General features: G+C 40.5%; 1 protein-coding gene across 1 annotated transcript in view; it reads right to left on the reverse strand.

Moving 5' to 3' along the window:
* Positions 1-18345, reverse strand: part of foxp4 (forkhead box P4) — a 168115-nt gene that overhangs the window by 114654 nt on the left and 35116 nt on the right. Inside the window, exon 5 of the mRNA XM_042405824.1 lies at positions 16594-16654. The gene's annotated coding sequence lies outside the window, so the exon portion shown is untranslated. The remainder of the gene's footprint in view (positions 1-16593; positions 16655-18345) is intronic.

Below are 18345 nucleotides of genomic sequence, written 5' to 3' on the forward strand. Positions count from 1 at the left end.
GGTCTGTAGCCGTTTGCAGTTTAGATTATTTGTGTTTATCGCTATGTCAACAACAGGCATGAAAAATGATTTCTCAGGATACTGAGGTTTCATTCATGATCAGGCTGTTGCAATATGAGCAGCGTAAGCTGAAGGGAAGTAGCTGTTGTCCAGGATTGGCAAAGAGGAACTGAGATTAATGAATTTTCTAATGATTGCACAATTCAAGGGATTATAATGCACTTGATCTAACTGGTCACATTTAGGATGGGGCGAATGGCTGATAGGAGAGGATGGCCACTACATTAGCATTGTACATGCACAGATTCATAGATCCATGTTTTGCTCCAGGCATTGTTTTTTCACTGATGGAAGGGGTGAATTAGAAACCAACTGGCTGCTAAGTTTAATTCAGTCAGATCTGTGGATGTACAACTGGCCTGTCACAGGAAACTCTGAAGTCCTCTCTTTCTGTCACCATCCCCCTCTCTGTTTTCCCCCAAAGGCACCTTGACTGATAATGAGAGAGAGAATGCAGGTACGGCTCAGACTCAGGGGGGTTTCAATTAACGCCCTGCAGATTAATAAAGAGTAATAAGGTGCACTGCGTTTATGTGTGCGTGTGCGCATGTGTTTTTCGCATGTGTTCATGTGTATGTGTGTCCACGTGTGCTGAAAAGACCCCTGTCGCTCAGTGTGATGGAGAGAACAGAAAGGAAAGGGGCTGTGAAAAAGCAGTGGCGGACTGTAGAGTGGAAGACCCTCAGAGCACAGCTGTGATTGGGTATTTGCCCCAGGATTTTTAATTGGTCATCTGCTTCGTGTCACCACAGTATGATTAACAGCAGGAGATCTTGGGGTCATTTTAACTCTGTGCACAAAGACACATGCATGTCCATACCTAAAACAGAAGCCAAGCAGAACTGAAATTTTCAGAAATTGTAGAAAAACAAATCTAATTGTATATATATTAAAGTTAAAGTCCTTGAATTGTTCAGGAAATCAAACCCAATTTTTGATACAATTCACAGTCAGCATTTTTCAGCAATAGCCATTGAACGTAATCACACTCTGCAATTACTTCTCTATATAGTCGATTTCATTGTTATTGGCCATTCCCGCGCTGGATTCAGATTGCTTACCTATGTATGTACAAGGGGTTCACAGGAAACGATGCATGTAATCCAGCATTACTGTTTTTAATTTTATCTCATTTCAGCCTGCGTGTTTACTGTTCACTCTTCCATAGCCATATCAGAGCTGTACTGGGTTACTGCTAATGCAAACCGAACATTTCCTACTGCCGCTGCTTCACATTAAACGCATTCTACTGGCAAAATACAAGGAGGCTTGTCTTGTGAGGCACTTTCTTCTGCTGTACATCTGACAAAGTAGCTGCTCCCCAAATGTTTGCTGCCCAGGATTCTGGGATCTGTAGTATTAAGCCATGCTCGCTATTAACATACAGACATTCAAATCACACCATATGTGTATGTACACAGTTTTGGTTCATTTCCTAAAATTCCAAGATCTCTACCACTGAGACCTCTGTCACCACCCCAGTTCAATTATGCTGAATAAAATTTTGTTTGTGCTGCTCAAAGTATTTAAACATTACATTAGGGAAACTCAACAGCAATGAGGAAAACCCACAAACCTCACTGTAAACAGGTAGGAACAATTGAGAACCAAATTCTTCCAAAAACACACAAAACTGTTCCCATCAGAGTCTGTGTAATCTATCCAGTAATGGACAATAGTTGTTTTGGGAAAGTCTCAGTGCTGCTGACATTTTCAAATCGTACAATGCATTGAGCACCACAAATGAAATCCCAGTCATCTCCATTGTATTGGGGTAGCAGGTAGCAGGTATTTCAAAACTACAGCAAATAAAAGCAAGATTACCTGCATGAATCAACACTATTAATGCAAAGCAGGAAAGTATGTTTTGTTTTATCTTATAATTAGGGCAAACTGACCCTTTAAATAGAGTGCTGTATGAGAGCTTGGTTACTATGTGTTTTGTCTGGTGACTCCCTGTTGCATTTCCCATGGTGCCTCATGGAACCTAAATAAACAGACACACAAACAGACCCACACACACCTTGGTGCCTGTCACTAAACAATGTTTGTTTTACAGAGTTGATTTATCTGCGCAGTTTCACACTGGCCCCAGCCTCTCCTTACCTTGTTCTCTCTCTCTCTCTCTCTCTCTCTCTCTCTCTCTCTCTCTCATTGCAATACAGTAAAGGAATGCACCTACAGCTATCTCCATCTAAATTAACCTTTCCATCTTGGATACATGACTTACAAAGGGTGAAAGTTAAGACACATTTTCAGCATTTTCGTAATCCCAGATTGCGTTCATGCTTTTTGCAACGGACAAGTTTCATTCATTCAACCTAGATTAAATATGCACTGTCAAACCTGGAAGCTTTTGTCTGAACCACGTAGCTTGCCCTACATATCTCAAGCATGCAGGATAAATATTTACATTAGCAAGGACTGGATGTGAGGTTTGTTGTTATTGGTAGATGAGAAAGCATTTATTGTATTTACTGTGTGTGTCTGGGTGTGAGCGTTTTTCTGTGAATGTCTGTGTATGTGTGTGTGTAGTTCAGAGAAACTATACACAATGTACAGTCCTGCAGATCTGAAACGCAGATAAAACCTGACATGTGTGGCGTGTGCGTGAGAAGGGCCTGCCTGCGTATGACTTTGGCGTGTTCTAACCTTGATTTATGGTGTAGTGTGTTTTTTGCACTGCTGTACGTCTGTGAGCGGGTGTTTAGGGGTGAAAAGGACGCTCTCAGGTACCCTGCGGCTTGTACATGTATGTGAAAGCAAAGTCCCGGGCCCCTGGGACAAGCAGCTGCAAGAATGATTGAGTGACATATGGCTCCACCCTGCTGCATTTCACACTGGCACATATAGGAATAAGGAATGTATCCAGGACTGTTTAAATGTCAACAAATGCCATAAAGCCTTTGAACAAGAAAAGCTAGGATGATGATTAAAACAACAACACATGGTGTGGTGCAGTAGAGCAAGGGCGTAAGTTTGGTTTTAACTTTGGTAGGGACATTTTTTGTCAGGCGGCCAAAATAGTTGTGTATGTGTACTTGCTCTCTATCACACTTTTCTTCTTCCTCTTCTTTCATAAACACATTCATGCTCACACATACACACGTACAGTGCAAAATGTTTACTGAATTTGTTGACTTGCCTGAAACTGGACTTGTATCATCTTTTCTCAGATTTTTACATTTTATTTTATTGATAGACTACTTAACTATAAATCTGAGATCAAAATTAATATTTAAAAGTAACTCATAGACTGTCATAATAAATATTAGAATAAAATAAATGTATAGAAACCTGTGGGTAATGTGCTGCTCTGTAACTCACTGCTGGAAGGTTTTCAACCCTCACCTGAGATTCTGTCCTTCTTTCAGTTTGGGCGACAGAACTCAAGAGTTTCATGACAGAGTCACAGTGATGCTCAAACTTATCTTTAAATCATCTCAAAAACCTCTATTTGTGTTATTTTTCATTTAACTCTTGAACTTATGGCTGGATCTTTCACTGTGACGTCAGAGCTCACCTGAGAGGCTGCAGCTCACCTGTCTCTGTGTATTTTACAGTACTGATTGCTTGGAGGAAAGAAAACAGTAGTTTGAAATTGCATTTTGGGAACACAAACAACAGTAGAGAGTTAGCACATGTCTGCATGGACAGTGGAGGATGATTGTTCACTCTTTTTGCTTTGCTTGGTATCACAGGCAAAATACATTAGCTACATGTCCAATCAGTTTGAATTGTACTATATACCCTTACTACTGTCATGATAATGATTTGGTACTTTGCCATCTGATTACAACATACAACAAAATAATTACTAATTACCAGTTCAATGAGCTTTATTGGCATTAAAGAACAATGTTTGAGAATAATGTTATCAAAGAATCAAAAATGCAATTTGTCCATACTATTTTACTGGTATATATTATATATTTGTCAATACTATTTTACTAGTATATGTTTTTTTCGTTAAGCCTGAGATCTATTCTTTGAGATTCTTTCTGACTTATTAACTGACCTTGATATTTTGGAGTTTTTGCTCAAATTGTTTTCTTGAAGTGAATTTTATTCCGAATTTTATTCCAGTACAGCACTCAATTCACTTTTGAAATCAGAGTCTTGCTAACGAGCTACATCTGTACTGCTGCTAAATTATCTCTTGCTTAAGTGGCAGGTCAACATTTCAGAGAGTGGAGCTGGACTTGTGATTCTGATGCTCCAAATTACACAGTGAGTTTGAATTCACTTTGTTTTATAATATATATACTTTTATTTAGATAATGCATTGCTGCCTGTTTAGTAGTGTGTACCACTTAACTGATGAAATTGTTTTCTTTCATGCCTCAGTACTAGTGGATTTAGTACTATAGAGGCCTATATGAAACACATCAGCAATATACAGCATCCCTGGATTGGAACTACATTGAAGGACAATAACAACTATGATCATTTTTTACACCCTCTCTGATCACACTTTTTTGTTTTTCAGGCGGTTCGGGATTAAACTCTGAGAGGGGCATCCCGGCAGGACAGGACTAAGTCCTGTCACAGACGACAGAGAAAGTCACCCAGAAAAAGATGACATCATTCAACCCTTGTGTATTGAGTCTACTAAAGAAACTAATGAACCTTTGAGTGGGACTTCGTGTAAGTCAGTGAACCCACTCACCCACCCACACAATCAGTCTCTTAGTCACACTTTTCATTTACTTACTGAGTCATTCTCACTCACTGATATTCACTAACCAACTCACTCAGTCATGCACTCATAATGACTGTCATTCACTCAGTCACTTTCTCACTCGCTCACTCACTCATTACAAACCCTTATAAATACACACTCAACTTGGACAGTTACAGCTTACATCAGAGGAGCATGTACATATAATGTTTTATGTCTTTATCTGTGTACAATGTTCAGACAGACTGCACTACTTGTTTAAGCAAAGACCTTTTTTGATGGAAAAATCTTTTAGACAGACAGGTGCATACAGAGACATTCAAACAGAGGCCAGATTACTGAAAGCATGAGACCTCGCCTCTGCTTTCATAACGTCTAGATCATCACGCTCACAAAAACAGAGGACGATACAATAAAGAAGAAAATAGAGACAGTCGTGAAGAGGAAAAAAAGATGAGCAATGCCAACAAAAGATGTGACAACAAGGAGGACAAAGCATGATAGGCCAGAGTGTGGAGGAGAGAGAATCAATCAGTCTTCAAGGGCCTGTTGATTAGACATTCTATAGCCTTCTCCATCTTCGTTAGGCTTTAATTAATTCATAATACTGAAACAAATTACCTTTGCATGGATGAAAATTACACCTAAATGTGGCGTGGCAGTTTGGCATTTGGTGATTAAATTATCTCTGGAGATTGTGGGAGTTTGATAGAGCAGCGTTGTCTTGATGGAGTCGTGTAACATTATTAAGTTTGAAATAACAATCCTCTCATTTCCTACGTGGGGCCATTTGTAACAGAGAGTGCAGAGGAGAGGAGAGGAGAGGAGAGGAGAGGAGAGGAGAGGAGAGGAGAGGAGAGGAGAGGAGAGGAGAGGAGTCTGTACACAGGCCTGCCCTTCAAAACAACACACAGAGAACGTATTGTGTCTATTGAGTTTTACCATAAGTCTGTTACATTTGAACTTGTTGGCTTTAGATAATAAGGAAAACCTTTTATGTTACTTTTTAAAGACTTTATGGTATTTGGCCTTTATTCTGCTGTCTGCAACTTCGTGAGACTGAATAGATTGTGGCATATACAGTTTCTTTAAATCCACTTTTGACTGAAGACTGACTTATCACACAGAAAGGGCAGATAGTGCCCCATAAAATTCAAAATGTGTCTTTATCAAACACACCTCATTGGCTTTGTTCACCAGACCACCAGTGCAGGAGAATTCTCCACAGACAATGAAATATAATAATAAAAAAAATACATACAATAAGAATACTTCCTCGTCGACAATACAATAAAACAGACTTGGAGCAGGTGAGAAAGCAGGAGAGCTCAGCTTTGAAGAATGATAACAGAGTTAAGGCATAGAATGGCCAGGAGTCTTTTCTCTTCTTTTTATAGGTTATAGATTATGGTAAGCAGATAGCCGCACAGCTTTATCTTTGTCTGAGCTACTCTGTTGCTACTCGAGTTGGGAGCTTAAAAGAAGAAACGCAACAGCTCCTGTATAGTCTCATCCTGCCTTTGTCTAGGCCTGGATACTAAAAAGAAGGAAAAAAAAGCAAAGATACTTATTATGTGTAGATGCAGGCCAAGCAACGTTACAGCTCTGCTGTCAAGAAGCAGTGACCAAGGGTGACCTAGTGCACATTTGCTATGAATACAGTTTAGATATACATAAGAATGTACTGTTTGTGCAACAGTGGCATAATTAGTGCCAAGTGAATTTCTCATACACAAAGGTGTTTGCAATCTTCTCAGCTTCTATTTCATTTGTTTTGTTATCTTATATTATTTGGCTTTTCTTAACGTATCTTGTTTCTTACCTCGCTCTTTTGTTTCTATGTCGCTGCTGCAACACTGCAATTTCCCATTAGAACTGAAAAAGTGTATGTTTAAAATCTATTATCTATCTAAATAATCAAGCAAGAAAGATCAAAATGTTTAAAAAAAAAAAAAAAGCTCACTAACTTGGATGTTTGGCATCAGTTTCATTTTCAAGGCGTAAAGCATTAAAGTAAAGCAACCAGTGTAAATCACACTATACAACACACAAACAGAACAGTAAGCTCTTTGCAAACATACTCTGTGCGCGCACATGAATGTACTGTACATGTGTTTGTGAGTGTGTGTGTGTGTGTGTGTGTGTGTGCGTGTGTGTATGTGTGTGTGTGTACAATGTCTTGTTTGCTCTCTCACTAAAGGCACTGTAGAGAAAAACCTCCTCCGCAGGCAATAGGAGCCTCCGTGTCAATTATCCTGCCCTGAACCTGCGATCTCTTCTCTTTTCCCCCTCTCTCCTCCCTGCCTCCCATCATCCTCAGCTCCTCTAATAGGCCCTCTCTCAGGATGATGAGAGGACATGCTCTCCTCTGATGGCAGCGCAGCACAGCTCACAATGCTCTGTGTCAGGGCAAGATTAAGACAGGGCAGAGGGAAAAAACATTCCCATCAGATGTGGAGGGTTCTGTATGTGTGTGTGTGTGTGTGTGTGTGTGTGTGTGTGTGTGTGTCTGTGTGTGTGTACTGACAGGCATTAGAGTATCAGGTATTGTTGCCTCCTCAAAGGGAACATGCCAAACACGGGGGTGAGATACTAATAAACACAGACGTGAATACAAGCCTCTTTACTACAAAGTGAAAAAGGCACACACGGGAAGGATGAGCATAGGAAGCAAGGGAACGTAGGGGAGAGAGAGAGAGAGAGACATAGAAAAAAGGAAAGGGAAAGAAGGAGAGAGATGTATAAACTGTCAACACTGTCATGGAAAATGGCCCTCAAATTAAGCCGAGCGTATGGTTCTACAAGGGACTCTGGGAAATTGCCTTTTATCGCTTCCCAAACAATGGGCCGCCTGACAGCGTTGCGTATGATAACACACACACACACACACACACACACATACACACACGCATGCACACACGTCTGACAGTGTTATGCCCGATAACTCAGCCAGCCGCTATTTACATTATTCCTCCACCGAGCCTCCCTCTCTCGCACCCTCCCTCTGTCTTCTTCAGCGACTTTTACTGTCCTCGGCAGCGACACGCTTTCATGTGGTTAATATCATGCAAAATAACAGCTTCTTATTTTCCTGCTAACACCCACCCACCCACCCCTCCGCATCCCATCTTTAATGGGGGCTAAGCGCTGTAAGCTGGCTGAGCGCGAGGGCCTCTTATACACACACTACTGTGGTTATCTCTCCTCTCTGTTTATCATTGTTATTATTATTAATGCTCTGCTGTAACCGCAGAGCCCAAGACGAGAGCAGCAGAGAGGAGGGAAGGAGAGAGGGATGAAGGGAAGGAAGAAGAAGAGACGGGGCGGCGGAGGGTGAAAGCGCTCCTGTGATGATGCTTGTTAAATAAACTGCTATTTACCACCGTGACAGAGAGATTATTTACAAACACGCGCCATTACGCCACCCCCTCCTCCCCGTCCCGTGCTCCCTCATCTTCCTCTTCTCCTCTGTTTCCGAGTGATCTGTTTGATGCTCCATGGGGGCCATGCTGGTCGGAGGATTATGACTGGTGACAGTGTGATGAAATGCTCTTCTGCCGTACTGTATAAGGATGATAGAGGCCTGCAACATGTTGTTATCTGAAGGGATTTGTAATGCACTGAAGTTAGGGATAATGAGGGAAGTGCTCATCAGAGCCAAAAAGCCACTGTAAACTGTAATCTCATACATGCACCATTCCTATAAAGCAATTTCTTGATGCAGTCCTCTTGATTTCTCAATAAAATTGCTCACTTAGCCAGTTGGCCAGACATAAAGCCCAGTGAAGCCTGATCAGCTTTTCAAAGGACCCTGATTTTTTCTAATGACATATAAATAGATTTCTTTTCTATAAAAATATAAATGAACCACTGAATAATCTTAGACCGGTTTAATGGTTAAATGGGCAGCTTGACACAATAGTCAATTAGAGGGAATGAAAAGTAAAGTATATAAAGCATGGCTTTAGCTTTCTGAGGAACAGCAGAACCAATGTATGGCAGCATACTGGTGCCACAACAGATGTGTTTGCAACCACCTTTTTTTATTCACATTTTCAATTTTGCAAAAAAGTTTTTACACTTTACAAAGTGGAAAAATTAGGCGCATCGATGAAAGCAAAATGCAACAAGTGCAACATTAAATCATGATGTACATGAACATGTGACTTAAATGTCCACTTATGTTTCCGCTCCACCATAGAGACAGACAAATAGCAACGAGCAAATGCATCAGATCTGTGCAGAGTGATAAGACTGTAACGCTTCTCAGATTGATACATGATGTCATGAAATGTCATATTTCCATTATGTTTTCTATGTTGTTTTTCCACTGTTTGAAGTTTGACTGGTGTTCTTTTAATTACGTCATCTTGTTGTTTCTGCTTCTTCTGAAACAGTTTAATGGCCCTGACTGGAAAAATTGCATCACTAGCTTTTTATCTTGATGAACCAACTCCAAATATTCACAGTGGATGGAAATATGCATAATTTGGATTTTCTTCTGCCAATATTCTGGAAATTCGGTTAAAATTGACATTCAATTTGGATAGAAACCAAAACAAAAACTGATTTGGGATTTTGGTTATCAAAAGAAAATGTATGAGTGAGTGCGTTTGGTTCAAAGTTGCTCTGTATTCTACTATTGATGTTTTTCAACTTTAACATCTGTTAATGGAATAAACAGAACAGTAAAAGGTTTTTTGGAGCCTTGGTGGGAGGCACATTGTAATGGATCGTATGATCACTGTTCAGAGTTACTCTGGAGTGAATTCTATTTCTATCACAATACTGAGATGTTTGAGAATGTCACTGTTGATATGGGCTTGAGTTGTGGAAAATGTTTGTTGTATTTATTCAACTGTATAACATTTTCAGTAAACAGTCAGGTTTCTCTAACCACCAGATCACTGTAGTTCATGACTTAGAAGACTTGAAGGAGAAAATCCCATTGACTGTGTATGACAATTGCCAGGAAAACAGTAAAATTACAACATTTACATTACAAAGTAGTCTACCAGGAATGTGCACATTTTGCAACATCTTTAACCCTGTGTTTTTCTATCAAAACCCTCTGCATCTAAAATCCCCCAACTGGGCCAGCATAGTGGCTGCAATGAAATGAATGACGGGGATTTCACACAGTGCTGTTGTCTGAAAACAGCCTTAGCCAGCCAGCAGAAATAGAAAATAATTCAGAAAACAGTTCTATTGTTGTGCAGTTGTCTGACAAAACCAAACACAAGGACATGTCAATGGCAACACCTGTGCCATGTCATATGCTATATCGAAACACAAAATAAATGATCAGGGAGCCAGAGACGACAGCTAATCTATACACTGCAGGAGAACATCAGCTAGATGTGAGACAAAAAGGTGTGTTTTATAGAGACACCACACATTTTCTATCCGTTATCTGATGTACAAATTATCTGAGTCTTCTCTCCTCAGTTAAGAAATCCTTCTGAAACTTTTCTCTGCTTTAGTTTATCTGCATCTCAATTATTTTGAGCAGTATAGATTTATTAAGAGAGAGGCAAAGAGAGGCAAAGGCATACTGATGTTTATCTGGATTCACCTGTTCAATCTACTTTATAAAAGTGTCCCAAATATACTTATGTCTCCTCTGAAAACAATATAACTCCATGAACCCTGTGTTTGCCACACATATGCAAATACACACTTATATGTCATTGCCACATTTTGGCATGAAATGATGATTAAAAATGAAGTTTGTTGTTTTGCCACAGCCATTATACAATTTGAGAGGTTATTCTGTGATACTATTGCAATATAGACATTAGGGATGTGCAGAGGGCCCAGTATTTGTATTTGTATCTGTACTTGCAAAACAATTTGTATTTGTATTTACATTCGAATAAAAGTGGAAAGAGGCTTAAAAATCCTGTTTTTGTTTTTATTACGCTTTTAATTTTAGAAAATTAAAGTGTTACAATAAGTGTTCATAAATAAACAACCTTATGAAGAAGGTCCCCACACCAGGTCTTGAACTGGAGTCTCTCAGATCATAGACGACTGTGCTGACTACTGAGCTAAAACTTTACTCATTGTCTCACTGTAGACAGACCTCTACCTATTTGTACACCCATAACAAAGAGACAGTACACCGTGTAACATGTAGGGAAGAACTTCAAAGGTGATTAGTGTCACCTTTGAGTCATTTATTGCCTATTTTTTATAACCTAACTTTGTGGAAAGGAGAAGGGAAACAACAGGTTATGAAGAGTCCCTTGGGAGCACTTTGTGTGTGTCAGTAGCTCAGCTTTATCTCTCGGGAACACCCCCACCTCCGGGAGTGATGTCCAAATTAGGAAATGTGCGTCATGTGGCAGGTGGATGAAACTCTCCTCGTTGAGACCTGCTGATAGACCTAACAGCGGAGCAGAGGAGAGAGACTGAGATAGCGATGTTACCGACCTGTGCGCTGGTATTTAACATGTTTTTTTTTTCTTCCCGAAAACAAATCATTTTTAAAATATTTGTATGAAACAAATATTGGTAAAAGCCCCACTATTTGTGCTTTGCCAAATAACGTATTTGTATTCGGGCACACCCCTAATAGACATGAAGTAACTTGAATGAATACTCAAACACCCAGCAGTTACTTTCAAAACAGGATTAAAGAGAAGGGAATATTTGGATCAATATTCATGTGTGTAACGTAAATTTTCGGAGGTTGTTGCTACAAGTTTGCAGTTAGTTTCTGTCATAATTCACTTCACACATCAAAATACATCAAAAATAACTACATTCAAATCTCATAAATAAAGTATTTAGTAGTTTTTCAAAACTAAATTAAAGTAAAAACATTATACTACTATATATTACTCATTTTTATCTTACAGGGATAATTTACTTGTCTTTCTCTCAGTATCCTGACAAGCAGTAGCTTACAAATGCCTTCGCCTCCCTCTGTGATCATGTGACCCTTGTCTTGCATGTCATAGTGATCCCTCAAGCCTCCTGGGGAAGAGGAAAGATGGGTGTCGGCCATTAGACCTCACTTAAAATTCATCACCCCCTTCACTCACACCCATCCGCCCATTCAGGAGACGGAAAGAGGTTCTATTGAGATGTTTCTGTTTGAAAACTCCACCCCTTACAATATGCCTCCCATCCCTTCCAACTGCTCTGATGGTCTTCTGCCTTTAGGGGTCCTTTAGAAAGGATGTGTGTGTGTGTGTGTCTGCGTGTGTGCATGTGTTTTACCTAGAGAGAGAGTGCAATACAGTCTCAAGGGCCTTTTCTTGACACTGGAGGGGATGAAATGAAGAGAATGAAAGAAAGAGAGTGGAAAGGAGTGAAGGGAGGGGGTAAAGGGCAGTATGAAAAAAACTGGGTGATTGGATGATGCTGACAGTTTTATGTGACCTCCTGGGTCTGTGTAGCGCACACACACGCATGCACGCACACTCACGCATACACACATATTATTACTATGATACACATAAAAGCATCAGATATGATCCAGAGCACTTGCTGCTCGGAAATCTTTTGTTTTTTTCCCCCAAAAAAGTCAAAAAGTGTGTGTATTTGTATCTGCGCTTGTGTGTATAATATGATTCCTGTGCTTAGAGGACTATTCATATGGCCAGTGGCTTGTAACCTACACCTTGTGTGTAACCTGACCTTCAAGGAGTAAGTTGAAAGAGGAGAAGTCTGATCTAAAAATCACTACACCCAGACTTTTGTAAAAGACACACACGCGTATACACACACACACACACAATGGCTCATTATCTTATACGTGTGTCACTGTGGTTTTATGAGCTCCATAGAGGTCGTATTCAGAGTACTGAAAGGAAAGCCTGAAGCAGACTGGTGTACAGTTCTTTACACTTCTTCTCTACCCTCCCTTCCTTCCCTCCCTCCCCTGCTGAGTCCATTAAAGACCTGCAAGTTTATCAGACCTAATGTAGCTTTAGCATATACAGCTTTTGCCTGTACCACACTCTATTCTCCCTATCTCTACCACTCACTGTGCATAAACCTCACTAATACTATCTCTGCCATTCACAGCGGATGGGCCCCGCTAACGATGCTAATTAGCAAGCGAACACAATGCACGCTTCATCTCCCCTCCCACCTGTCAGAAGTACATGCGGCACAGCCTCAAAAACCAGAGAAAATAACTTCCCTCTCTTCTCTCCTCCTCCTCCTCCTCCTTACCACCCTCACTCTTTTACGTTAGTGCCGTTTTATGTTTTGTTTGGTTTTGCTGTGAAAACTCCAGGAGAAACTTTGCTACCTGTGCTCGTGTGTGTGTGTGTGTGCGTGTATGTGTGTTCTCCCCTCAGTGCAATTTTGTTTGATAAGAAAATGGGGAGGGGGAGGAGGAGGGTAGAGGGGAGAAACAGGAGAGACCAAACAAAACAGGGACATGACAGACACGAGGAGAGGGGAAATGGAGAATATGAAAAGAGCCCCTACTGTTTACAGTTGTAACCTCTGTTCTCTGCCTGACAGAGGATGGAAACATTTACTGTAGAAAAGAGGAAAGAGAAATGGGGCGAGCAAGAAAGACAGCACCAAAGTGAGAATATGTTGGCCACCTAAACCCGACACCACACACCCCTGTAACCATCTTCATCCCTCGGTCCACACCTTGAGGGCATTCCTCAGTTCACCTCTCAGATGAAAAGAGTGAATGTAGCCTTTCTGATGCTAAATAGAGTGGTGTGTTTCTGCTCCCCAGAGGATGCAGAATCCTGTTTCATCAATTCAGCCAGCTGCCCACACACACAAGTGCTTGTTGAGTGTATGTGCGTGGGCTACTGTGTGTGTGTGTGTGTGTGTGTGTGTGAGCAGAACGTATTGTGTAAGTGGTAGTTAGAATGCGACAGCAAAAGCTGCTCTCTAAAATGGTACTCATATTCTGAAGGGCCTACAGGGTTTTAGTGGCGTTTGCTAACGAGGCATTCATACTGATCCATTACAGAGTACCACACGCACACACACACACACAAACACACACACACACACACACACACACAATATTAAACCCATCCATAAATGATGTTCTTACAGCAATACCAAGGCAAAAACTTAGTCTAATGTGCGGCAAATTTAAACAATGCCATATGCTGCCGTAGCTGTCACTCTACACCATTCCACACCTACACCATAAAGCAATTTGAAACATTAATGTATAATAGATTTTAAAAATATATAACTGAAAATGAGAATTGAAAGCCACATACACAAAATATTAGCATAAATCTGCCATTTTTAGATGCAAAACACATTATCTGTCAAGCGAGTAAAAGGCTTAAAATCTTTTTTTTTTTTTAAATTCACTCCTTCACTAACAGCCACTCTGCCCCTTGTGGCCAATAGGAGGCATCGTAATGTCTGCACACATCACACTGAATACCAGACATGTGCCTGTGTCTTCTCCGTAATACTGCTGAACTATGTTTGCTTCTTATTCTTGAATCAACAAAAAGGAAAAACTCACAGGTTAGCATAGCAACTTCTGGTGACTTTACACCAATGTTCACCAAAGTCATCAGTAGACTCAACAGGTAAAAGACTAAGGAAGCACTTTTTTCACATTTTGCTGCTGTACTGTACCACTATACTGGAGCTTAGTATTAGAGCTCTTTATGCATCTCTCCTATTCTAAAGCTGTCAGTGCACATGTGACATTAGCAGCTGCCCTCACCAAGAATCTATCCTATAGGTGAATTTCTAAGAATGTTTTTAGAGTGAGACCCTAAAATTACATCAAAGGTGACCACAAAGCATCTTATCTTTCAGAGAGCTCGTAAGTTGAAGAGCTGTTAAGAGTAAGAAGGAGGACCTTTATTTATTCTTTCTCTAAAGATGCAGATTAGTTTAGACTCAACTTGTTTGTGGATGATCTTGATCACAGAGATGTTTCTCACACAGTGAATTAATGCCATTTAATTGCCTCAGTTACTTTCAGTCGTCCTGAACCCCTCAAACAACAGCATTAATGGATGCAGCAGGCTGCCTGAGATGATCCACTGCCATTCTAACAGGTGTGTGTGTGTCCAATGGGTCAGTGCAAAAAACGTCTCCCTTGTGGCTCTTTAAACTTCTTCGTTATCTTTTGCGCCAGGTCTATTTTTGCCATAGTAGCTTGCATCTCTGAAGAGTGAAATTCACTTGTATTGTATATCTGTATTTATTGGCAATTGAATAGAAATTGATTTTTAATTATACATTACATTTGTTTGACTTTGTTTTCACACATACAGTACCCAGAAAAACTGTTTTTCTGTTGGTAGTTAGTGAGAGAGAGACTGTGTAGTTTTTTTTTATTTCAATATTTTTCTGTTTCTGTTGTTAGATAATGGAAACAATATGAAATTTGATTGCAACTCATAAATAACCTGTTGATCAGCAGTCCAACTGAGTACCAACAGAGCTGAAGATCAAGTTATTAGGCCCATTTTATAATCACATCAGCTGACAAAATAAACAAAAATATGGATTAATGATAGCAGCTATGCTGTGAGATTGGCTGTACTGATATTTACATTACATGAGTGCAGAAGTTAGAAGCGACAAAGGGTTATTATATTCAGGTATAACAAGTTACCAAATCGAAATCAACTGGACTGACCAACCAGCCGACACTGCCATCCATTGGGGACAATGCAACCTATCCATTTTTGAGTTTCTAGATGCAGCACTGCAAAATTGTTCAATTTCTTTCATCACAAGGTCAAGAACTTTAAATACAAACAATGGCTACAGCCTCACAGCAAACTCATAAAGTAGGGCTGTGCACAGATTCTCTCTCTTTGTACTTCGTTATGGCAGCATGTGTGTGAGACTGTGCTCTTTGTGTCTCTATATTCGTGTCTCCCTCTATCCTTTTACATTGATTTCTCCTTACGACGGACAGAAGGTTCTAAAAGGGGACAAAGATGGAGTGATGAATGGCTGCTGTCCTCAAGAGGGATGCTTGTTTTCTCGTCTCTCTTTGATGAGGTCACAGACAAGACACTGGGTCACAGGTCGTGGAGCCGTATAGATTGACATCAGAAAAACACAAAAAACTCACTTTACCTTGTTCAATAGGTCTTCAGCTGCAATTACCTATAAATTGTTGCCACCAACCATGTCAACCTTAACATAAACTCTAATTTACTCACATATGTGGTCGAACACACTTACATACAGGCATCTATACAGAGACATGCAGACACTTACAGCACATACTGCCAGCATGTACACACACAGAAGTAGCTATAAGGAAAAAAAATGCTGGCATTGAGCCTAGTTTCACAGCACAATGTCCTGTCTGACAGTGCATAATGTTGTATACTGTATCTTAGAAATCCCCGCATATTAATGTCTGTGTGTATGTGTTTGTGTGCATGCATCTAGGGGTCAGAGGTCACTGAGCGAGGGGCTGGGGAGTGTTCACGGAGCACACAACCAAATTCCAGCAAAACAAAGTGCCATCTGTACATTCTACAATACAAAGGCTTTGGGACACACTGAAAGGTGAAAACACTGGCCTCTGTCTATGTGACTGCATGTCGGATGCATGTTCCTCTCTCTCTTTCTCTTGACTGCTCTTTTCCTTTACAGTAAGAAATGTTTCTTGGCATACTGTTGTTCCAAAAACAGTTTTTTCCTCCCCTCTTTCACTGGAGAGATTTAACCTTCCACTTCAGTTCTCTGTCTGTGTACCTGCCTATGGGAGGGTGTTTATGAGCTGGGATGCTGTTTGCGTATGTGTGTGTATGTGCATGCGTGCATCTGAATGCACACACATTTTTGCCTCTGCATGCACTCGTATGTATGGGTGTTTCTGTGTGTGTGAAGTGTTTGGGTCCATGTGTGTGTGGCCTTACTGTGGTGCCGGGCTGTGGAACGCAGAGGTCAAGAGGAGCTGACCTCCCCTGAGGTCTGAATCTGGTGAGAAGGGGGAGAAGAGAGGTGAGATTCTTAGACACACATATAAACAAACACGCAAACACACATTCAAGTATTAGAGGGGTTTTGTTTTCTACAACCTGGATCTTATTTTTGTAGTTTAGACCATCATTACTACTGGTTATGACAACATTTTACTGAGATAATAAGTGAAGTTACAGGGAACAGTAACTCTTCTGGATGCTGACAGGCTCAAGTTTAACCAAGTTATCTATCCATTTATTTTCACTTCATAAAATCATCAGCCAAACTGTCCACTGTATATGTGCATTGACTGCATTTTGCAGAACTACATCCGTTTTCAACTGTGACCTACAGTGTCAGTACACATAATTTTACAATGTAACAGACAATTATAAAAAACATTTTGTGCATGATCATCTTTATTCTTCTTTATTTACAAGTATTGTATGTGCATACAGAGCCTGATGTATGTTATTGTAAGTTCATTGAGAAATTTACAATATAGTACAAAGTCAAGAGGTTGTGATATGTAGCACAACAAGCTAGCGAAGCTCTGTAAATGGAACTGTGTTCCCACGCATTAGCAGTGGTGTTTGCCGTACACAGAACTACTCTCCAGAGACTGAAAATGTGATTGCATTATTAGTCTTTGGAGATGTTTCTAAACAAACTACCATGCCCAAACTCTTTGGGGCCAAGGAACATGTCGCCCAAAGCAATGGCGTGGCTCACTGATGTGTTTTTAATTGTTTTTGGACAATAACTGAGGTCTTTAGCACAGAGGACTACAGTATATCAGGCTTTGGATACACAAACAATACTTGTAAGTAGGATTAATGTTAATGTTGGTTTGGCTCTGCACATGAGATTTGTTGAAAATAAGGAAAATATAGAAAATTGTCAGACTTATCCTTTAATTTCCAAATGAGTTTTTCAGTCAAAATAGGAAATTGTTTAAAATAGCTGACTGTCTGACCTGTCCCTTGCTCTAATGAAGTCATTTGTAAAAGTTATCACTGCATCTTCAGATCTTAGCGATGAAAAAGGGAAGTTATCATAACTGATAGGTGTGATGACCAGACTGCTCAAATAAGACAAAAACAACTCTCTAAACATACAGCCTTCACAGATAATGTATGTCATGCAGGCACAAACACACTCACACATATACATTCACACCTGCTCTCCCCCTTCCTCTCATCTATTATTAAACTGCTTTTATTCTCTTGGCCTTACATTTTTTCTGCCCCCTCTGCTCCCCTACACTCTTGTCTTTCAGACTAAACAAATGTAACTTGGCTGGGAAACAGCTCTGGATCCAGATGCTGTCTCTCTCTCACTCCCTCATCCTTCACTACCCGTCCCGCACACCCTTCTACCTCCCTCCTTTTCCTGACCTTTGCCCCGCCGCCCTCCCACCCTCTCTGTGTCTGGCAGACTAGGAGAGTAGCAGCACCTCTCCCCTCTCTCATTCAACAGCACTCATTCATCCCCCCATGGAAGTTGAGAGTTGCTCTTCTTCTCTGTTCAATACACTCTTCTCTTTAAGGGGCTGGTCATTGCTTAACCACTGCACAATTTTGATAACTCTGTTGTCACTCTGTTTTTACAAAACCTCTGTGAAAGAAAGCAGGACAATGAATTAGGGAGTAACTTAAGCTAAGAGGGACCCTGTCAGGCTGGCACACCTCTCCCATCCTTCTGCC

This window comes from Thunnus maccoyii, chromosome 3, assembly GCF_910596095.1.
Source record: "Thunnus maccoyii chromosome 3, fThuMac1.1, whole genome shotgun sequence".
NCBI classification, from domain to species: domain Eukaryota; kingdom Metazoa; phylum Chordata; class Actinopteri; order Scombriformes; family Scombridae; genus Thunnus; species Thunnus maccoyii.